Here is a 24,908-nt window from a genome sequence, read left to right on the forward strand (position 1 = left end):
TCTCAAATACTTTATATTTTGTACATAACATACTATTAATATTTAACTACAATTAATAATATATATTGTTACGTCCCGACTGAACGTCGATTCATACATCAACGTAGAGATGAAATACTAATGTTTACAATGTAATAATGTCTTTATTTTCACAAGTTATTAATAATTGATACAAAAATACAGTTTATATGCTATAAAGGTGTTGGTGAGCGGTGTTATGACCTTACTCTGAAATATTGTTTTAAATGACAATGAGTGGTTTTACGACCTGCCTCTAAGTGTCTTAAATGTCCCTAACCGTCTGATTCAAATTTAAGAACCGTTTGGCTCACATTTTAGAAAAACCCGTCTGGCTCACATTTTAAAAACCGTCTGACGAGCTCTTGTCGTGGTCTTTCTTATATATGCTCGTGTCCGTAGGAGTAGGTGGTCATACGTGGTGGTGAAATCTGGCACAAGGCAGAATTTGAGTCTCTTGGTGTAATTGGTTATTCTAGTCGATTCACATCCTTTCTTAGTAACAGACTTTTTCCGAGAAGATACGTGCGACAATGCTTTTATAGTTTAATTATTTACGTTTTTTACGATGACCTCAGTATGTTATTTTATACTAATTGCCTACTTAGTTATTTCACCACTCATAGTAGAAATGTACACTATGTTTTGAATATTGATAGGGTACGTAACAATACATTGCCCTGTATATACACTTATTATTGATATTTTATTTTAAATAATTTTAATACTACTAGAAAAAATACTTACTTATCTCGACTTCTATTTAAAGATAAAGTCCACCATCTTCTTTTGATTTTCTTTTTGGTCTTCATTTTTAAATCATGTGCAGCAGCAGCAGCAGCACACACTACCAAAAATGCGGCACAAACAGTCTTTTCGTCGTCACTTTCCATTTTGGACTGAGGCAAATTTCGTAATTCATTATTTCGAATAAATATCTGGCGATTGCGAGTCATGTAGGAGCATTGGCGATGACGAGCAAAGTATATACGATTGACGAATAATCGGTGAACACACAAGTCGTGTAGGAGCAACATAATTACAAACATCGTACATCGTACAAACTTGGAAAGTACACTCGCCAAGTATACGCTCGCAAAGTACACGAGTCGTTTGGGACCGGATTTAGTAGTATACGATATACGATATACAATAGTTATCGTATATCGAGTAAAAGACGGCTGTGTTCCCCCGTGCAGCTGCTAAAAATACTGTTGTACATTTAAATATCATCCAGAATTTATACCAACTCGCAACATAGTATAATCAATTATTGTTGTTGTTAACTTGTAATTTATATGCTATACTACCTATAACAAATTTGTAAGATTAGATAATATTGTTCGCAACGTCACCTTATTTCTGTACAACAAATAATATTATAATAACAGCCATAGCCGACATAGAAAAGACAACGGTTGCGAGTCGTGACGGGCACCTAAATTACGATAACATAATATTAGGTACTAAGTAGTCATTAACACTAGAACCATAGTTAGATCCTCCTCCCCATTACTTTACTTATATTACTTTCTTAGTGTTTTTTTAATATATACCAATTGATAAAAATGGCCACATTATATTATTATTGTACAATAGTAAATTGGTAAATATCAATATTATATAATTAGTATTTGAATATCTATTTGTTATCAATACGGAAACATTCTATTAATAGTTGTAATGGGGCTCCTGGGGGCCAATTCTTGAAATCGTGACAAACTTCGTCGCATGCGATAAAATTTTTGTCGCATGAAAATAAATATTTGGTATTCTTGAAAAGATGTATGACTTTAGTCGAACGAAAAACATTCGACTGTTTGTATAAGTCAGTGACAAATTTTAGTCGCATGATAATGTATGAAATGTGATAACAATTTTCACATTATTGATTATACAACTGTCAACTATTGAACTATTACAATTTACAACAGAAATATTATTTACCGATTCTCATCGATCATCAATTTGTGTTTTGTAAATTACTTTGTATTAATCCGTAATTAATTTCCTTTCTTCTATTATAATGGCAAATTTTGATGAAATGGCAATGTTATTTGCCATTGATAATGTTGAAGAGCATGAACGCGCAATGAATGTACGACAACACGAAGGAAAGAGACAATTTCGGATCCATTTGATACATCAGATAGACTGTTTATAAAAAATTTTAGACTTACTAAAGACCTTGTAAAGTATTTAATTGAACTTTTACGACCATATATAGTTACAAAAAGTCGCCTGTCTGCTGTTGATTTAAATACAAAAGTTAGTGAATAAATTATACACTAATTGATGTTTCTTTCACTGCAGTGGTGTATTTAGGAAATTTCCTAGGGGGGGGATGAAATATATAATAATTAATAATACACCCATAAAGCCATAAATTCGTACATTATATTATACATTTTTAAAATTCCCTAACTTGTTAGTTGTTAACAATCGCGGTTAGTGTGAATCAAGGCGAAATAAAAATTAACACGAAATGTATAGTACTTGCCTTATAATTTTTATAATTTATATTTAGGTATAGTCACATATGTCGCCAACAATTAGTGGCGATTAGTATTAGTATTAGTGGCGATCAGAGGGGTACAATAACCACGACTAAAACATTTAAAAAGTAGATATACTTAAAAGTTAAAAATAATAACATATTTGAGAAATACAGAAAATGAGACAAATTAATTAACTATAAAAGGTTTTGGGGGGGATCTATCCTCCATATCCCCCCCGTAAATACGCCACTGTCTTTCAGTGTCGGTCAGGTGATCGTCTGGGGGCCCTTGTGTATTTTTATTTATTGGGGCCTTAATTAAATGGGAAAGAAATAAAATTGAAAATCGTGAGGGGGTTGTGAAGTGCATTTTAGCCTTAATTTCTTCTCTAAAAAAATTACTTTTGAAATAATTAATAATCAATTTTTTGTAAAGGGGCACATTCATTAGCCAGACCGACACTAGTTATTTTTCATAGTTTTCACATTATATTATTGTATAAATATATTTATGGTAACGTTGAATTTTTTGGCTACTGGATCATACCAGTCTCCAACTGGTAATAGTAAGTTTATAGTCTTATCACAACCGTCGGTATCTCGGTGTATAAGTGAAGTTGTAGAGGCACTAAACCAGCCAGAAATATTTAACAAATGGGTTAAGTTTCCTAGTAACCTGAATGAGCTGACTGAAATCCGTAATGGGTAACTTTTAAATTTTCTTTTGAATATTTCTAATAAATGTTTAATAAGATGTCCAATATTATTACAGTTTTTATAGAGAAACTGGATTTCCTGGAGTAATAGGATGTATTGACTGTACTCACGTAGCGATTGTACCTCCTTCAAATAATTTAAATTTGAATGAAAATGAAAATCCCGAATACATTTATGTGAACCGTAAGGGATATCATTCCATAAATGTACAATTGGTAAGTAATCTTTCAAATCTTATTTTTTTTAGTATGTATTAAATATTTTAAGGTTACAGTGTAAGTGTATGCATATTGTATAACTAAATAAATACATATTTAAACTCAACTTTAGATTTGTGATTCAAAATTAAAAGTTTTAAATGTGAACGCACTATTTCCTGGCAGTACCCATGACACCCATATATGGAACAATAGTTCTGTTTTACCAGTAATGCAGGAATTACACAGACGCAATCATCATAACTTTTATTTGTTAGGTAAAATACACTCTTAACATTTTATTTGAAATATAAATGATAAATTGTTTCTAGTTAATAATCTATTTATTTAAAAATTTTATTAGGTGATTCCGGATATCCCTTACGTCAATGGCTATTGACACCAATTACAAATCCTACAACAGACCCTGAAAAATATTACAACCAAAAACAAATGTCAACCAGAAGTATAATTGAACGTTGTAACGGGGCGTTGAAAATGCGATTTAGGTACCTAAATCTGTTTCTAATGACCATGTTATATACAATTTTAACACCAAATATTTTTTTTTTTATAGATGCTTGTTAAAAGATAGAACTTTTCATTATAAACCTGAAAAAGCGTCATCAATAATAAATGCATGTATAGTTCTACATAATATGTGTATTACTAATAATATTCCTTTGGATGAACATGACATTCCAGAGTATGATAATTTGGGTATGATGGAAGACCAAGAGATATTAGCCGACAATAATCGTAATTTAGACTTAGCTCTTGGTAGACAACATAGGGAAAACATTGTAACATACTTATTTCAAAGGCATGTATAAATTTATTAAACTTCTTGTTCAAAATAACTATGTGATACTTGTTTATTATCTGCTGACTAGTTAAATTCAGTTTTTAACAGTTAGTAAATTAATACATAATAAATAATAATAACAAATAACATAAAATAAAATAATAATCATTGGTAGATGAATACTTAAATATTAATAACAAATAAAATTAAAACCCTATTTTACCTAATCCTTTGTGGTAATTTCAAATGATTTTCAGTCTTCACTTTCTTAATATTATGGTTTTGATAATTGCTCAGTCAATATAGTAAGTACATTTGTTAGGTTCTTAAATATGACATTTTTATCCTCCATCAGTTTTATTTTTTTTGCATAATATGCTGCTTTCAAATCATATTTTTTCTCCGAAATACCGTGTAGGTTATTTGCAGCTATATTACTTGCAGCTAACCTAGCTGCAGTAGACATTTTCCTTTTTATATCTAAAATATAATAAGTATTAAATTACTTTACACTATCGTTATGAGTATGATAGGAATGATAAAAATTTAAATATTACCTGATTTAGGTGAAAATGGTGCAATAATTGGATGTTTATCATTGGCCGCTATCGGTTTAGGGGCAGTAATTGAGTGATTTTTGTTTTCATTGTCCGCTAATTATAGATCATTTTAAAGAATAAAGCAAATTAGTATTTATTTTAAATGAATAAAATATTAAATTATCTGTGTGTATAATGTACACACATAATGTAATATGTTACAAACATTTTTTTATACATACATTCAATATCAGCTACTTCTTCGATGATATAATCATTAGTATCTAAAATCAGACCAAAAATATATTTATTTCTTAATAGTTATTTAATTTATGAAGTAGATTCTATTAAATTGTTTTGTTATAAACTTACCAAGTGTCACATCATTTTCAGTAATTTCATAAATAAATTCCACATTTGATTCCTTGGACTTAGAATGACCACTTACTGATGCTGGACTCATTAAAAGTAATGCATCTTGTTGAATATCGCTCAGCTGAATGGCACAAGTAGGTCCACCGCCAGTACCTCCGATATGTCGCTTAATAGCTGCAGCTTTGGTTTTTGTAGTGGATCTTGTATCTTGCCATGTCTATAATATAACAAAGAGTAAATTTAATATTTTAATGTGGTCACAAACTCAAATTTATAATCTACCATTTCATAGCTAACACAAGACATTTTAATAGTAGGTTCCCAACTAATTTTTCTACCTCTATCAAAAAAAAAAGATTATTGTAAAGTTATGTTATTTAAGCTTATTAGATATTTTCTAATTTCATTATTTTCCTTTTAACTATTAAAATACTTATAAATATTAATTACTTATCAAATATGCTAATTGTGCATAATTGAACAGATTGTATATATTATTGTGTAAAAAAAAAAAAAAAACTATTAAAATTGATAATGTTTACAAGTATGCTAGGATGACACAACGTCTCCGAATCATTTTTTCAAATGCAATTATTTATCATTGAATACAAGACAAAACACATTCATTACAATAACATGCTCAAAAACTACTGTACAGCAGAGCGGTATTCACTTGTCCACCTTTTTTTATTTTTATGAAATAGCTTCAATTTTAAACTATTACAGCTCAACAATTCAGATTGACTATGCCTAATTACTAAATTATAAATTAGCAATTTACTACATCATATTATAGTTGTTGCCTGTTAGGCATTATATAAACCGAGAGAGAGAAAAACAATTAATAATAATAGTATCACCTATAATATTAAATTAATTAAAATAATTATGTATATTTTATTATGTCAAACTCCAAATAAAATATTATAAAAAATTATATTCGTAATTCATCAACAGCCAATAACAATTATATTTGTTTTAATGTAGATAATGTCAAACTTCTATGTAATTGTTGAGCTATAATATTCGTGTACTAGAAGATAAATAAATAAAAAAAAAAAAAAACGTCTAACTTAAATTAAATTCATTCCTTGTGCCCTTTTTACGAATTTAAGATCTAAAATATTCTAAATAAAGTGAAAATCAACGTTTTCAATGATGTAGGTACATGTAACTTACTTTTTTCCATTTGTCACAGCTTTTTTCAGCTAGCCTCCCGGTAACGCGTTAAGTTGCTCTGCGATAGCTTCCCATTTTTGTTTAGCAGATTTTTGTGTGAAGGTTTGGGTAAATTTACCCGCACACAATAAAGGGTCTTTGGTCATAAGTTCGACCAAAGATTTCATCTGCGATTGGGTGGGCCTTGAATTCGGCTTAGACATTATAATCAATTTTAATAATAATTTACTAATATAATAAATACAAGGAACTCAATATATACTTGGTAGTATAGACACTATTGACTAAAAGTATCTAGGTAATAGGAATAATACATAATATATACATACTAACATACTGTAATAAAACGATATTTAAATTTTATAAAAAATTACTAAAAGTAAATTTAGTTACTTATATTTTGTTTTATGAACTTGAAATTAAAATCAGTGATAAAAGATAAAACTTATTCTTTGCTAATTTTATAATTTATTTGAGGTTAAAATCTAGATTTTGTGTTATTACCACAGCGGTTCATTCGATTACTTTGTCGCATTCGACAAGTGATAAAATCTTATCGATTTCAGTTCAAGAATACCAATTATATGTCGCATGCGAGAAAATGTATGACTCATGTCGCATGCGAGAATTAGTCGTATGATTTCAAGAATTGGGCCCCTGCAGTCTGTTGTCTGTAGTAGGCCCTAGTGATCGACACTTCCCCATCACACGGTAGGTGCACCACTTCATGAATGTAAATCTGTTTTTTTTTTGTGGGGGGGGGGGGTATTGTGAATTGTGCTACATTAAAAATTCGGCGCGTTGAATGTTAATCGACTTGATCGTTAGCGGTCAACAAAGTAACACATTTGCTGGGTGTCGTGCAGCCGTTCATTATATTAGTATCGTAATATTAGTTATTACACATATTATAATAATTAATTTCGGTTGTCGAATCACTTGACAAGTGATTATTATAGATAATTTACAATAATTGTTATTCGTTTGTATTTATCAAGGAAAGAGTATTACACATAAATATTTGTACCTACCAGTTTCATTTAAACAACTGGAGCTAAACATAATCTGTTTTACTGGCTAATCACAATGTACTGGGACTTGGATCATCTGGGAATACTATAATATATTTAAACAAAATAAATTTATTATTTTTTAAAAAATCTAGTTACTTTTTTCATTTTTAATTATTGTTATTTGTTTGTATAGTTATATTCAGGATTAAGGAAACAGTATTGATTAATTTTTGTACCTACCAGTTTCTTTTAAAGAACTCGAGTTATTTTATATTATAGATAGAAGTTATGGCCACCTTTTAATTTTTAAACTAAATTTAATTGGTTAAAATTCAAAAACTATGTATCCAAGTAAAACTTAGTAGGTACTTACCAATAGAACAAGAATAATTTGTTCTTGTATTTACTGTAGTCGGTGTAGGAAAAAATGAAGAGATTGAACGAGAAGAAATTTTGGTTTTTCGTACTTTACAGTTGTCTAAATGTCTTTTCCAGTTAGTGATATTTAGCTGCTCTCGTTTTTTTCCACAAACGCACATACACTTTTCCGACATATTAAGTTTTTTATATAAACAAGAAGTTATAAAAGTAAATTATGAATATAAAATATTATAATGTAGTATCTATATAGAAGGTATATAGTAGCTACTATGGTAGAGCAATATTCAATAATGTATTAATTAAATCAAACTCTTAAATTCAAGTAGGAAAAAATGTATCGTTAATTTGTAAATAGGTACAATAACACTTCACAGTTCACAGTACACAAATGAGAAAATAAGGACATTAGTAATTACCAACTGAAATATGAACAAATAACAATGTGTAATGTACACTGTAATCCGTGTTGGTATAAATTTTCGATTTATGATTAGTCGTAGGTCGTAAGCCGTAGCCCGCATATTGCATGATGATACGAATACGGAATAACCACAATAATAATATTATTATGCATTTATCAGTTTTATCGCAGTCTAAAAATATCTTGTCATTTTTATATTAGTTTGTCATCGTCGTCTCATGCCATATTATACAATAATTGTATACACCATATCACTGATTATAAATAATTCTATAATAATGCTATACCTAGGTTATAGGTAAATAGGTAATAATGTTGTAACTGGTAATTGCTTAACGCTTAAGTAGTTAAGTACCTAGTACCTACTTTAATACTTTATACATAGTATAGTAAAAGAATGAACTATTTTGGTTCAATATTTTTACTCATCCAAGACCCACCCACCCACCCATAATTTTAGGTGGTTCAAATGCACCACCTTAAGTGCGTACTCGGCGCCACTGTCACTTGTGTAACCGTGATTGAACTAGGCAATCATTTTTACTTTTTAAAATATATTTAAATATTTACAGGTACCTGGTACCAGGTATCACGGGAATTGGTGATACACTACAGATTATTATTTAACATAGGTAATATTGTATAAAATTATACACATGTCATAACACATGGATTATTTGTTTTTGCACATGTAATTTATTCACTTTATTATACTAATTTATTTTATACAAAAACTATTTTCCAGCAATAGTTCCTTAGGTTAAATTAATATATATGTCTGAAGTAAACGTTCATACATTTTATATTTTTTTACCACCAAAACTATACATTTTTATAACAATTTTTGCTTATTATATTTCTTCTATATTTTACTGATTAATTTATACTTTTGTGTTTAAGCATTAAAATGACAAAAATAAATCTTCAAAAGTTAATTGCCGTTTTAAAAGAAAATGGATGTACTCCTTGTCAGTGGAAAAATGTAAAATGTGGTGATGATATCATTATTGCGTCTTGCAAAGCATGTTTTAATCAGAATACGTGTTTGACCATAGGCGCAAATCACCAAAAAACATTAGGGGGGCTTAAGCACCAAAAATGTTTGAGGAAACAGACCAAACTCGTGAGGGGCTTCGCCCCTCACACACCCCAATAGTACTATGCTATATATTATATAAATAAAAATATAAAATCAAAATCAAACAAACACATGTAGTAATATATAATATAATTATTATGTATTTATCGTTGCTATATCATGCCGTAGCGTAGACAACCTGGGTCTGATGCGTGTGGTGTGGAAAAAGAGAATAAGTCGCAATAATGGTACAATATACGTTTATTCGCCGACGACAGGCAACCACCAACTAAAAATATGATACGACCGGGAATCGGCGTAGCCCCGACGTACATTAATTAACGTTTATCGATATACAATATAGATATAAATATAAAATGAAATATATAACATAATGGTCCGTCACCCGTCGATAACGACGTGCGGGTAAACCGTCCATTCGACGAACCTATACACAAATATAATATAATATAACAATATAGGTATATGAAACAATTTACAATATTGCCACAGTTCGGCCTTCCTGACTACATTGTCGTCTCGACAATACAGAATACATTTTTTTTTTTTTTTAATAAACAAACTAAAGAATATAATATAATAAAAATAATAATAATACAAAAATAACACGATAATCATCAAATTATAGAAAAAATAAATTATACACACAAACAGTATAAAACAATAAATTAATGATCATACATACAGAATTTCGTACATACAGAATTTTTTTTTTTTTTTAAATAAAATATATAATTCATTAACAGTTCAATTTGACTAATTTTAAACGATCGAAACCCACTACTCTTTTATATGGTTTATGACTAATTTGTTCACCCGGGATGTCCCCTACTACATACCTGTCAAATCTTAGTGCTTTAATTATTTGATATGGGCCCCGGTACTTAGGATCTAACTTTCTACTATAGCCTGTTGCAGGTGCATCCCAGCTAACTAGCACCAAATCACCTTCCGAAAATTTTTCTGGCGCGGTCGCACGACTATACTCCGTGCCACGAGAGAAAGAACCCGTGTCCCGACCAAATAGCAACCGACTCCGCGCATCCCCCACTTATTTGGCATATCGAAAGCGTGAACTGTAGAGGATAAAGTGGGGGAAATAGAGCTTAGTAACGCTAGCTGCCGTCAGTCTGCATGCGCGAAACGGGTTCCTTCTCTCGTGGCACGGAGTATAGCGATCTTTTTTTTTCTTTATCGACATGCTTACGGAGAGAGATTGTTGGGTCGTATTTATTTCCGCCATTACCTAATTTTTCGTTTAGTCGTTTTATTTCAGATATTAACGGATTTTCCGTCAAACCATTTGCACTATATCGGTGGATAACATCAAACGGCTTACATTTTGTCACGCGAATCGTACTATTATTTAATGACCATTGTACCTCTACTAAGCGTAAATCCCAATCACTATTGTCACTATCTTTAGTTATCATCGACAAACATTTGATCGCAACACCGTTCACAATCTCAACCTGGCCGTTACTACGTGGACTTTTTGAAGACACTTTGACGTGTATAATAAAATGTTCTCGACAAAATTTTTCAAATACTGCCGCGGTAAATGCAGTTCCCTGATCACTAATTATTCTCGTGGGCCTACCGTAATGACAAATGAATTCTTTAATGAAAATTAACGTCTCATCTGCTGTGGTGTCCCTTACAGCTCGTAACACAACATATTTGCTAAAGCCGTAAACTATAGTGAGCACATATTTATTTTCCCGTTCAGTTAATACAAACGGCCCTACGTGATCGACATGTATTGTGTGAAACGGCGTATCTCCTTTTTCTAAGGGGTGCCAATACGTAGCACCTTTCCTCGGTATTTTAAAATAAAGACAACTAATACACCTATTTACATATTTAGAAATAAAATCACGCATTTTTGGAAAGTAAAAATTTTCTTTCACACGCGAAAGCGTTTTATCTATCCCCAAATGTGACAAGTCCTTATGCGCCTCATGCACAATATCATAACGTAATTCATCTGGTAAATATAATCTCCACCGACCTTTCGTAGTGCGATATAGTCGTCCATCTTCCATAGCATACTTATCTACAACTGTACCGTCTTTTTCGTCAAGTTTGGAAATTATCGATGCAACTTCGGCGCTGTCCCGCTGTAACGCTGCGATCCAGTCGGTCTTATTTATTATACTAAAGACGTGTAAACTGGCTACCTCTGGCTCTATCGCTGTCTCTACCGGACCTCTACTTAACGCATCCGACACCAAATTTTGTGACCCACTCATATACTCAATACCGTAATTATATTCGGACAATTTCATGAACCACCGGCCTATTCTAGGATTTAAATCTCTTTTATCCGCCAATAATTTTAAACTATTGCAATCAGTTTTTATAATAAAATATATACCTATTAAATAAACTCTAAATCGCTCTAACGTACATACTATAGCTAACGCCTCTAGTTCGTAAGAATGATATTTTGCCTCCTCCTTCGACGTTTTACGACTATAATAACTAACCGGATGTAATTTTCCGTCTAATTGTCTTTGCATTAATACACCCGCCACACCATTTATACACGCGTCGGTATGTACCTCGGTGTATCCTTCTGGGTTATACATGGCCAAAATCGGTTTGTTAGTTAGTGCATTTTTTAATATTTCGAACGATTTTTCCTGTTCTTTTCCCCAAATGAACGGTGTATTTTTAGCTAATAAATCCGTAATTGGTCGGGCAAAATCCCTTAATAAACCGACGGAAAAAACTAACTAAACCTACAAACCCTCGTACTGCCCTTACATTTTTCGGTATGGGGAAGTTTTCTACTGCCAGAATTTTCCTTTTCTCTGGTTCTATGCCACTACTACTTATTTCAAAACCCAAATAGTCTAACCTACGCATAAAAAATCTGCATTTTTCTAATCTAATAGTGAGACCTGCGTCCTTAAGCGCTTCTAACACAAGTTTTAATTTTTCAATGCCCTCCCCTACGTCCTTACTGGGTATAATTATGTCATCCAAATATGCTAGTGCTACTGAAAATAAAAGATTACCTAATGCTAAACTAACCATCCGTGAAAAAATTGCCGGACAATTTGTCGGTCCGAAAGGCATTCGTTTAAATTGATAGTGTCCGTCTGGGGTAATAAAAGAAGTTTTTTCACGCGTGGAAGGGTCTTTTATAGGTACTTGGTAATAGCCGCTAAATAAATCTAAACTAGTAAAAAAATTGTTACCATATAACCGGTCCAGCTGGTCATCAATACGTGGTAATGGATACTTGTCCGGAACAGTCTTCTTGTTGAGCTCCCTATAGTCAACGCACATTCAAACATCATCGGTTTTCTTCTTCACCAACACGATCGGACTGGCGTATGGAGAACTGCTATCCTCGACAATATTGGCACCCTTTAATTCTTCGATTAGTTCACGTACCTTTTGTCGTTCGTGAAATGATAAACGGTATGGACGATAAACTACAGGTTGTTCGTCCTTCAGGTTAAGTTTCATCTCGGCCAAATTTGTGCACCCCAATTGACGGAGATTTCGGGCGACCAATTCCTTATATTCATTTAACACAATGCCATGATGGAAAGTGTTTGTTGCAAATTTTTACCTTATTATTTTTTTATTAATACATACCTAACTATTATACTTATAAAAAAATAAAAATTGACGAATTGAAAAACTGTATTATTATTATTATATGTATTATTTTTTATTTTTTTTAATGACATTCGTGACAAATTTTTAACCATACCTGCATAATATATAGACAGTCCTAAGTCTGTATAAAATAGGAAGGAAAATTGAAAATACTTTTTCCCGGGAACCAATTCGGATACACCGTGATTATTGCCGTAGAGAAATCACTCGTCACATTCGCAATTAAATCTGACACGTCAAAGCCGTGTTCAGTTGCAAACCGTTTAAATGCATATCTAACCATTTGTAAATGGCTGTTGTCGATTGATCGGTACTTATAAATTCCGCAACTGGCATCATGTGTTACTGCCCCATAGTACAATAAACGTTTTTCTTGTTTTTTTTTTTAACGTAGTAGGTCTTATGACTGTACCCGTCGCGTCAACATGTAAAGTGACCGGCTTGAGTTAATTCAAAACCATACTGAAAATGTAACATTCAAAGTTGGAACTTTGGGGGTTTGATACGTATTTCACAAATTCTTCAGTTTTCAGAAGCCATTTGTACCATATCTACCCTGTCATCGTTATCGAAATCCAACTTACTCAACGTCTCGTGTGACACTCTGTTATACACGCTGATTGATCTTATTCGTTGAAGGTTCCCGCGTTTAATCTTGCTTGGAGAAGATTTCATAACATGTTGTTGTCTCAAAGCCAACGGTTTTATGTGGCCCGCCTCCTTTCGATAACTCATTCGCTCTGGTCCTCTTAGAAAGTTTTTTAATTTCCCACCGTGGCTATAGTTAAGTTGATTGCTATGAACATATACCTTAACCCCACTTTCAGTTTTTTTTTCAAAATCAAACTTAAAATTTTTACAAGTATTGTGTCTGCAGTAACCATAAATGCTAGTGAATTCACCGCAACTATTTTTATTAACACTTTTTATGGACAGAACACAAGAGTTATTAACGGTTACAAACTTATCTCTAATTAACATATTTCTTAGATTTTTTGAAAATCTATCATGTCCATTAGACAACTTTTCAAGTTTATTCCATTCACTTATGGACAACTCAAAAGTTCCCTCTATAGTATTAAGAAATGAAAAATTATAACGTTTTCCTTTTTTATTTTCTTGGTCACCACTTACTGTCAAAGGAAATATGTTTTTGGAATTCCTGGGAAGCGCTTTGCGTCTGCGTCAGGAGTGCTACAAGCGACAATAGGATCAGGCAATTTGATTGGAGTCACAGCATCGATCACCTCCACCTCATTTGGTAGCACTATAGATTTCATAGAATAATTATTACTGTCAACATAACTTTTACGATATTTAAAATCAACGGCTTGCGTTGAATGTGTAAATGATTTTTGTGTAGAAATGTCTACTTCTAATCTAATCGGAGTTGAAGTGGTAATATAAAAAAATCAGCAACCAAAGAGTCATTTTTCTCTTCAATCATTTTAATTTCACCAGATATAAGGAAACTATCGTTCAAAGGGTGTACGGACCAATCAAGTTTGGAGACTCCACAGTCACTCTCAAAAGATTCATTTTGTTGCTTTGTCGCTGTACACATTGAAATCTCTGACTCCATGTCACAGTTTACTTTAAAATCTAGTTTTCGCCTAACATCTCTCTTCAGTATTTCTTTTGAGGACGTGTCAATTGTATGAGACTCTCTAGTGCAGCAATTCAATACTGTTACATTTTCAGTTTCACAGGGATCCTTACCTGAATTTTTGACCGTCAAATTTTGGTCATTGTCATCGAATCCTAGTTTTTCTGTTGACTCACAACTTATATTTGACAATGAGTGTCGAGTGATATTCTCTACTCCGTCACTGACATTTAAATTATTCTCAACATTAGACTCACTAATGTCTACTGGTACTGGTAACGAGTAATCTTCTACTACTCAACGCGGTTTTTAAACAGCTCTAACCCTGCGCCGTCAGCTCAACTCACTGACCCCTTGTGTACAGGGAGTACCCAGTTTAGTATATTATAAGTTTAATATTATACTTATTATAATTATTACTATATATAAGTGCGCTAAATAGTACAGTGTCTGATATAAATATTCCAAGGCACCGTTACTCGCGGTGACCTTTGGACCTGCAATTACACTCGCGCTCCTATCATAATAAAAATTTAACTGATATACGCCAATTAAAATTAATTGGGTAAATATGAGCTCGACAACTAAGGACAAAAAAGATAAACAATTACCAAATAAGCGTTCAATGACAACTTTGCCTAAATTGAGTAATAACTCAACAAATGATAAATGGATCGAAACAAAGAAAAGAAATCTCTCTTCCTCCAATTCTGATACCGCATTATCTCCAAAAGTGCAACACAAAAAAAAACTGTTCTCTTCACCGAACAGATTTGAATTACTCAGTGCAGCTGAAACATCTAATGAAGTTATTATCATCGATGAATCACAGTCCACCACTTCAGTCTCTGTTCATCCCGCAAACAAGCCACCCCCTCCAATATTTATTAAAGGAGTAGAAGATTTCCCAGGCTTATGTACCGAATTAATCAATTTGATTGGCGTCGATAATTTTTATTGCAAATCTACTACGGATAAATTAAAAATCCAAACATTGAACCCGGATTCTTATAGAACTGTAGTGCATTTTCTAAGGAGAGAAAAAGCCGAGTTCCACACTTATCAATTAAATGAAGATAAACGAACTCGCGTAGTTCTGCGCAACCTACATCCCTCTACTCCGACTGAACTAATTAAAAGTGAACTGGAAGTACGTCTTTTTGAAGTAAAGCAAGTTACCCAAGTATTACACCGAATCAATAAACACCCCCTTCCACTCTTCTTCATCGACTTAGAACCCACAGACTTCTCACAAGGTATATACCAACTGGATTCCTTATTACATACAAAAATTAAAATCGAAGAGCCCCACAAGCCTAAGATCATAAGCCAATGTCAAAATTGCCAAGCTTATGGTCACACCAAAGCATATTGCGGATATATGCCTCGTTGTGTCCGCTGCGGAAACAATCATCACTCATCTGCCTGTCCGAATTCACGCCAAGATCCTATGGGATGTGCCCTCTGTTCCGGCAACCATCCAGCGAACTATAAGGGCTGTTCAACATACAAAGAGCTCCAGCTCCGTAAGAAACCAAATACAAATAATCTTAATCTACATAATCTTAAGTTAAATCCAAATAATGTAAAAGACGGCCACCCACCAACTGACACTCCACCCAATCATCCAACTTATTCTCAAACGTATGCTCAAGCCACTCAGAATCAACCTCCCCCCCAAAATACTCCTCCACTAACTATAGATCCTAATACGCAAATGTCAAGTTTCCTAAACGAATTCAAACTCCTAATTAACCCATTAATTAAATTACTTACTAAAGTGATTTCCAGCTTATTAGATAAAAAAAATGAATAGCTTAGCCACTAACAAATCACTTGTAATTTTACAATTTAATGTTAACGGCCTCAAAAACCATATTAACGAGTTACAAAATGTATTATATCACAGACGTATAGACATTGCGCTCATTGCCGAAACGCATTGTACTAAATATTCCAATTTCCACATACCTGGGTACATTTTACTAAAAGTTAACCATCCAGACAACACAGCACATGGTGGTGTAGCGATCTTCGTCAAATCCACTATTCATTTCCAACCACTCCCCAATTATTGCCATGATCATATACAGTCTTATATGATATTGATTAAACTAAACAGCATGCCAATTACTATAGGAGCTTTCTACTCTCCTCCCCGACATAATATAACTAATATCATCTTTACTGACTTTTTTAACATAGTTAAAAATAATTTTAGTATAGGAGGGGACTTCAATGCTAAGCATCATGCTTGGGGCTGTCGCGCGAACAACCCTCGTGGCGTCGTTTTGCACAATTTTATCAACATAAATAATTTTAATATACTTTCTCCACCAAAACCCACTTACTGGCATTCATCCCTTAGAAAAAAACCAGATATTCTGGATATCTTTGTTGCTAAAATACCTAGCAGTTTATACTGTTGCTATGGACTAGCGTCCCGCATTGTCTAGTTCACGGTCAACTAGGTACCAGCCGAACCAAGATAGGGTAGGATGCGACCAACTTTGTAATTATAAGAGAGAAAGCATCTCGTGGAAATCATTAACGTTAGGGCAACACGTAATCATGTGGTTAGACGACTATGAAAGATCGTTGATAGGTATGCACAGGATGTGGGATTATGCATCATTACAAAAGTTACAAGAAACAATGTCATAATGTATTATTATAATGTATATTTTTTCATAATAATAATAATGTTAATAATAATATAAATTATCGAAGTCTGTAGCCGCATGGGATACGCATTTAGCTCGTACGTGGGCGAGTGGCATTTCCGTCAATCTAGATAACTTTACCACATCCGTGAGAACAGCGACAAGAGCAAGTAGACTATGGGGAGTAGAGGGTAGCACTATATAAGGGACCCCGAAACGGCCTGTATTCAGACGCGACTTGACCAGACTAGCCAGAGCACCTTCACGCCAGTCTGTTGTTTAATTTAATTCATTGGACTTAGAAAATTTCTTATAAACAATATTCTGAACTTAGAAAATATTCGAATCAAACCGAATTTATTCTATCATTCAGAATACTTAACTTACATTCAGCTTTCATGTTATAAATAAATATATGTTTTATCACAATAAATAAACAATTAATCTAATTAAGAAGAATTCTACGTTGTGTAATTAACTCAAGAGTCACCTTCCAACCATCATCCTTGACTACTGATACCTGTAGGCGACGTGATCACTACACTGTTCTGTTAATAATATATTAGATCTAAATTCGGATCATTCTTCAGTACTACTCAACATTTCCGCAACCCCATTAACTCGTACTGAAGCACCTAGATTATTTTCTCTTCAAACTTACCGTTTACAATTTCAAAATATAATAAACGAACAAGTAAATCTTAAAGTCAGACTAAAATCTAATCTTGATATAGACGAAGCTGTAAATAATTTAACCACTCTCATACAGTCAGCTGCTTGGGCAGCTACCAAATTAGACAAACCACCTCACACTTATTCTAATTTCCAACTCGTTCCCGAACAAATTCGGAGCCTTATAGTTGAAAAACGCAGAGCCAGAGCTAGATACCAATCATCCCGGCTCCCATTCCACAAATCAGCATATAATAAATTAGCCAATTCACTGAAAAAGGTTCTAGCTAAACATAAAACAAATGAATTCGAACATAAAATTACAATCCTTATCTAGTACAGATGGTAGTCTCTGGAAAGAAACCAAGCGAATGCTAAAATACAAAACTCCATCGTGCCCACTAAAAAATGCAGACAATACTTTAGCTATCACAGATGACGAAAAATCCGCTGTATTTCAATCTCATCTATATGAAACCTTCCAACCTCATAATGATATCCTCATTCCACAACACTTAGAAAATGTTGAAAGATATCTTAACTCTCCACTACCACCCGCTCGCCCTTTAAAATACTTCACACCCAACGAAGTAAAAAACATGATAATTAAGTGTTCTCGTAAGAAATCTCCAGGTTACGATTTGATAACATCGGAAGTCGCTAAATGGTTTCCAAAAAAGGCTATAGTGCTCCTAACCTATATTTATAACGCAATCATAAGACTTTCATATTTTCCACTAAGCTGGAAATTTTCACAAATAGTCATGTTTGCCAAGCCGGAAAAACCTCCAGATATCCCGAACTCGTATAGACCTATCAGTCTCTTACCATACCTTTCAAAAATCTGTGAAAGGCTAATTCTTAAACGATTGTCTCCTCATATACTTGAAAACAATATTCTTCCTCCTGCACAATTTGGCTTTAGAGCTAAACATAACACGATTCACCAAGTCCATAAAGTGGTTGATGCTATAAGTACATCTCTCGAAAAAAAAATGCTATTGCACAGCTGTCTTCTTAGACATATCCCAAGCCTTCGACCGAGTATGGCACGAGGGCCTTCTGTTCAAACTTCGCAATTGTTTACCCCCACCGCTCTTTCTTTTAATTAAATCCTACCTTACAAATCGCCACTTCCAAATACGTTATGGCTCATCAACTTCAAATATAACCCCGATTTTCGCCGGTGTACCTCAAGGAGCAATCTTTTCCCCCTGGCTCTTTAACATTTATGCCTCTGATCAGCCAACAACCCCAAACACCTCTGTTGCCGACTACGCAGATGATAAAGTAATTTTTTCAATTCACAGCGATCCAATTATAGCCTCTACTAATTTACAGTCTCATTTAAATTTACAATCCGAATGGTATGAAAAATGGCGAGTAAAAGTAAATCACAGCAAGTCAGTTCATACAACTTTTACCCTTAGACACGGTCAATGCCCAAATGTTTCAATTAATAACATACCTATCCCATCACTCAATGCTGTTAAATATTTAGGATTAATCCTTGACCAAAAATTAACTTGGAACTAGCATATAAGAGCTAAGAGATTAATCCTTAACGCTCGATCTAGATCGCTAAAAACAATTTTATCAAAAAATAAATTTACTAACTTAAAAACAAAACTACTTGTATATAAAACTCTCCTTAAGCCAATATGGACATACGGGTTACAACTCTGGGGATCTGCCAAAAAATCAAATCTAAATAAAATTCAAGTCTTTCAGAATATTACCCTCAGAAAAATCACTAACGCTCCCTTCTACGTCTCTAATGTAACTCTCCACCAAGATCTAGGTATTCTACCTGTTGTAACTGAAGTGAAACTATTTTACAAACGTTTCTTTGACAAACTTGAAAATCACCCTAACCCATTAATAAAAGAGCTACATACCTTTTCACTCCCTGGAAATCCTCAACGTAGACTCAAAAGGAAATGGTGCCGTGACCATTTAAATTAAATATCCCACAATCACCCTAAATATCAAGTAAGTAAGTGCCACTAATGGGTGGCTTCTTCATCAAGCAATCCATGTTTTTTTTAAATTCTTATCGTATACGCTGATTGTGAAAATTGTATAGATTGTGTATGTGCATTTGTAAAATTTAAAAAAAAAAAAAAATATTTTGAAGATTAAATAAATAAAAAAATTTATTTGAGTATAAAATAGCGTATTAGATTTAACCTTCTCTGATAACACGAACAAATTCGTGTTAAACCTATCGGTTTACACAAATTGTTTTAACACGAACAGGTTATTTTGTGGTCCCGTCGTGTTCGTGTTAACGAGGGAGTACTGTAGGCTTAAAATGAGATGGTTATACTAATTATAATTATTATAGGTACTATTATTTTAATATATTACACATTTACACTATACGAGTTATTAATATTTAATAATATTATAAAATCATGATCATGGTTAATTAATAAATGCAGACCAAGAATAGTGTTCTAAATATCCAATGGAACTTCCTATAATTAATATAAATTCGTTTTCGTAAAATCGTAACTCGACCTAACCTAACCGAAGAAGCATTGTCAACAAAATTATTTTTTATATCAACAATGTAACTATATAAGTGCAATAATATTAAGTAATATTATTAATTAATCACAATTTATTTCGAATCTATTATATTTTACAAACAGGTACCTACATTGAATTTTCACACATCGTTCATAGGGTTCATCGCGCCATAATATTCCATAATATCTAAGATCGGAAATTTTGTGCCAGCGGATAAATTCAATAACTTGCCTCTTTCTTTTCTCGCCACCAGTAAATTATAATAATTATTGCATTATCACAGTACTTATAAATATTATATTTGAATATATCTGACATAATTATAATTTGTATACCTTTAAATCGTCTCTTCTCTTTACACGTGCAGTTCTTCTGTTCGATCGCTTCCATAAATATATGTGTACATTCCAACTAACCCAACTGTGCCTAACGCAACAGCACTGACTATTAACGATTTCGTAAACATATTGTTGACGAAAGTATATATCTTAAGAGGATGCTATACACCCGAAAATTGTTACTAAAACATGCTCTTCGCCAAACTATTTTTCTCTTCACCTATTTGTTGTAAACTTAAAATTAATATGTCATTAAAAAGAGGAGAACTTTATCTATTATCTCTCGTCGGATTTTATCTTTATCTCAATTTTTTATCCTGAAAATCAGCCGTTAAGAAACAAAAAAAGTCAAAAACTTTATCATCAATTGTGGACGTTGTATTAAAGTTATTGAAAAATACCGACGAGAGATAATAGATAAAGTTCTACTCTTTTTAATGATACGTTAATTTTAAGTCTACAATAAATAGGTAAAGAGAAATACAGTTTGGCGATAAACATGTTTTTTGAAATTGAAAAATGTACACCACGTATACAGCGTAAATAAGTGCTGCTCTAGTATGTGAACGACAGTTACGGGTACTACTAGAGTAATAGACTCTTCACTCCACCACCACTATTGCAAGGCAGGCAGCTGAATGTATTGTTTGCGCGCGAACTACTGCATAATAATTGTGTCCGATGTTCATGCACAATGTTATCTATGTTTTCGGAAAGACGACAAAATAAGTTTAATTTTGTACGGCGGGCGGGCGGGCGGGCTAATTATAATAATTCCATCAACAATGTATGGTTCGTAGGAACGAATAACTCGTTATATTATAGTCTAATAAAGTTTATAGATTATAATGATATAATATATTTAAATCAAGAGATAATTTATAATATAATATTATGATTATTTCTTTTACAAATAATTTTATTATGTATACACAATACAGTGGCGTATAAATAACATATTTGTATATTATTCTCATTAAAAAGGCTTAATTTAGAATTATTAAACCGAATTACATTCGATTATCGATCGGTTGATTATCGTAGTCTCGTAGAGACTAGTCTTATAAATTTCTAGCTTCATTTGTCTTACGAGTATAAAATATGAATTCAGACCTATAAGACAAGAAAATTATATTTAAATAGTATTTACTACTTTAGACCTTAGTAGTTAGTACCTACGTTATTTTGTTTTATTTTATTTGGCGTTTTGATATTATTTTTTTCTTTTTTAATTATTTTAATTCAAATAATTTTAAAAAAATGTATGTTAAACAACTGGTTGCAAAGAAACCAATTAGTAAACTTCAAAACCGTTTACGCATGAAATGTTTAAGAGCTAAAAACAACAATATTGCGAATGACATCAACATTCCGTAAGTATCTATACCAGTGCCGTATTTGGGGGGGGGGGTTGTCCTCCATGTCTGGACACCCCCCGACTTTAAAAAAAAAGTTCTAATATATTGGACATTGGTATTATCATTTATTTTATAGTATACTATACTTATTTTATTATATTATATATCCAGAAATTATTTGAATTTTACCGGGTCATTACGAATTACGATAATAAAAATACCCGCAGACCGCAGCGAAAATACAATAACAACGAAAATATTGTGAACGTATATAGTTTATTTTTAAATCAAGTTTACAGTTTATCAGATTAGAGAATTATGCCTTACGGCTTACACTATTAATAATGACATTGAAAATAAATACTAGTATAATATTATTATTATATATACTTTATAATCGATAAGACAATAATAATACTATTACACTATTATGGTATTATAGTCATTTATTTTTTCGTCGACCGTCATGCTGTACGTGCCTCCGCTGTGTCAGGTGATTACTGAATAACGTAAGTACCTATTTATTCAAATAAATTAAATTATTATTATTATTTATTTATAAGAATCATAGAAATAACGAATCAATGAAGTATGTTTTCATTTTGATTTTTGTAACATTCATTTGAGCTTAAAAACTATTCATTAATTTCAGTGTTGTAAAATTACTAAAAATGGCACAAAAAAAGCAAGAATCGATAACTTCTTTTTTTAAGTTAACGCCCAACAACGATACTTCTACGAATAAACGAGCATCCTCGCCAGTAAACTCGATTGAATCTGTCAAAATTTGTCGTACTTTAAGCTTAGATACAAATGACACAATTAATGGTTCTTTAACCGAAGACACCAATTACAGTAATAATTATGATATTGGGTTTTATACTAACCGTATGTTATCGAATGAAGATATCTTAATTGTTATGACAAAAATTTGGATGCCAACTATATCTTATAAATTCCCACAAAAACTATATACAGTTCAAAATAAACCAAAATATTTAAAGTTCCAATATTCATGGCTATTAAAATTCCCTTGGTTGGTATACTCAGAAAAAGAAAATGGAGCATTTTGTCGAATTTGTGTAGCCTTTTCTAAATCTAATGAAAATAACGGACAAAACTTAGGTGCATTAGTAAAAAAAAAATATGATAATTGGAGAAATGCAATAGTTGATTTCAAAGAACATTCTAACAAGGGTTATCATAAAACGTGTGTGTTAAGTTGAATACACTTTTTAAATTATAGCCTTACTTAATTGATTATATTATATTAACTTTATATGAAAAATGGACAGATGTTTTAAATATCCGAGATGTCAATTTATCTGTTAGTACGTTTTTCGATATTCTTGATAACTTATCAACTCATCAAAATCTGATAAAATAGTTCACTACACTAATAAAAAAGTTAAATTAAAAATTGGATTACTTCTGGCCTTGTTATCTCTATACATCATAGAGATAAACTTTTTAATAAATTAAAAAAACAACCATTTAATATCAATTTGAAACTTGAGTATAAAAAATATAGGAATATACTAACAAATGTAATAAAAGTAGCGAAAAATTTGTATTATTTAAATAAAATTAATGAAAAAAAAGGAAACCCAAAAATGGTTTGGGAGGTAATTAATGAATCATTAGATAAAACTAAAAATAATAAACAAATTATTATAACTACTTTACTAAACAAATACAATAATGTAATAATCAAGACATAGCCAATGAATTTAATACTTTTTTTGCAAATGTGGGTGAAAACGTTGCTAGTAGCCTTAAAACCAATAAAACAGATCATTTGAAATATCTAACTACTGTCAATAATCCAAATTCTCTGTTCCTTGAGCCCATAACCAAAGAGGAAATTAAAAATTATATTTTAAATAGTAAAGATAAAACCTCGTTTAACAGAAATGGATTATCTAATTTTATCTTAAAACAAATATCGGATTACATACTGATTCCCTTGGAGCATATTTTCAATTTAGCACTTGTTACGGGATCCTTCCCGAATATTTTTAAACAAACTCTTATAGTTCCATTATTTAAAAGTGGAGATAAAAATGTTTGCTCAAACTATCGCCCCATCTCATTAACTTTTACACTGTCGAAAATTTTGGAAAAATGTATTAAAACTAGGTTGAATAATTTTCTAGAGAAATCATTTGTTTTTTCTCATAATCAATTTGGTTTTAGAAATAATAAAGGCACTTCTAAACCTGTGCAAACTCTTGTTAGCTGTATTAATAACAAGTTAGATGATGGAAATAAAGTACTTGGCATTTTTTTAGATGTCAAAAAAGCGTTTGATTGTGTAAATCATGAAATTTTACTTTCCAAATTAAACAAATATGGTATTAGAGGTGTTGCCAAAAACTTAATTGAGAGATTTCTAACAAATTGTCATCAACAAGTTCGAGTAAACAATGTTTTTAGTAACTATAAGAGTGTTAAGTATGGTGTTCCACAGGGTACAGTACTTGGTCCACTGTTATTCATTATTTATATTAATGATTTACTTCTTTTAAATTGTGAAGCTCAAATTTTTTGGTTTGCTGATGACACTACGCTTATAGTAAGTGATCGAGATGAATCAAATTTAATCTCCAAATCAACTATGTTGTCAGTTATTAACAAATGGTTTATTGCAAACTTTCTGGAGATAAATTTTAATAAAACTACCTGTATCCCTTTTTCGATTTCTAAGGCTAATATGTTTAATGTTTATGAATGTATCAAAATACATGATTCAAATTGTATAGGCCGTCTAACTATTAATACTACCTGTAACTGTACCACTTTAAAATCCGCCAACTCAGTTAAATACCTTGGAATAGTTTTTGATAGATTCTTAAAGTG

General features: G+C 32.0%; 1 pseudogene across 1 annotated transcript; it reads right to left on the minus strand.

Moving 5' to 3' along the window:
* Window positions 1-4,409: 4,409 nt before the first annotated feature.
* LOC149062197 (uncharacterized) lies at window positions 4,410-6,530 on the minus strand (annotated as a pseudogene). Its single transcript, XR_016189781.1, has 5 exons — window positions 6,328-6,530; window positions 5,146-5,365; window positions 5,016-5,057; window positions 4,792-4,887; window positions 4,410-4,714 (listed from the first exon to the last, which is right to left on the minus strand). The product of XR_016189781.1 is annotated as an uncharacterized LOC149062197 (transcript).
* Between the last annotated feature and the right edge of the window lie 18,378 nt (window positions 6,531-24,908).

The sequence above is a fragment of the Diuraphis noxia genome, unplaced genomic scaffold (assembly GCF_037042655.1).
Source record: "Diuraphis noxia isolate RWA-SAM2 unplaced genomic scaffold, SU_Dnox_SAM2 contig0001, whole genome shotgun sequence".
In the NCBI taxonomy this organism is placed as follows: Eukaryota; Metazoa; Arthropoda; class Insecta; order Hemiptera; family Aphididae; genus Diuraphis; species Diuraphis noxia.